Raw genomic sequence first — 550 nt, forward strand, 5'->3', positions numbered from 1 at the left:
TATACATATATATATATATATATATATATATATATAGAGAGAGAGAGAGAGAGAGAGAGAGAGAGGACAAATAGGACCGCATGCAGTTCGTATGTTGTGTCGCTAGAAGTCTCTGGTTAGCCATTTAGCTTGACTTGCCCCAAAGGGACAGGCGTGTACATCTGTGCGGGCGAGATTGTACGCACAACAAAAATTCCGAAGGTATATACAGTCTTCATTGTATGTACTTCTTGCTATTACTGGCGAAGAAGAGAAGAGTATTTATGGTGAAGAAAGGGAGTACAGTAGACCATGTCCCCCAAATCAAATTCGTCACTAGCCATTGCATCTGTATTCTATGTCCCTACCTGCAGAATGACCTCTATGGAAATCAACAGTTGGACGTTTGGAGAAACTTCTTACCTACCGAAATATACCTTAACAAATGCTATAGGGGCCATGGATCAATAACATTGTGCGAACTATTAAATTAATCGATGTACAACAAAGTGAAGATAAATTATTTACTTTATCTTTGCATGGCGAATCTGCTCTCTCCATCGCATACGAA

At 39.3% G+C, this 550-nt stretch overlaps 1 protein-coding gene across 1 annotated transcript in view; it reads left to right on the top strand.

Annotated features, from left to right (window-relative positions):
• Positions 1–539: 539 nt before the first annotated feature.
• The window catches only part of syt7a (synaptotagmin VIIa), a 124,585-nt gene continuing 124,574 nt past the window's right edge, over positions 540–550 (top strand). The window contains exon 1 of the mRNA XM_035419141.1: positions 540–550. This exon is cut by the window's right edge and continues 461 nt beyond it. The gene's annotated coding sequence lies outside the window, so the exon portion shown is untranslated.

This window comes from Anguilla anguilla, chromosome 5 (genome assembly GCF_013347855.1).
Source record: "Anguilla anguilla isolate fAngAng1 chromosome 5, fAngAng1.pri, whole genome shotgun sequence".
In the NCBI taxonomy this organism is placed as follows: domain Eukaryota; kingdom Metazoa; phylum Chordata; class Actinopteri; order Anguilliformes; family Anguillidae; genus Anguilla; species Anguilla anguilla.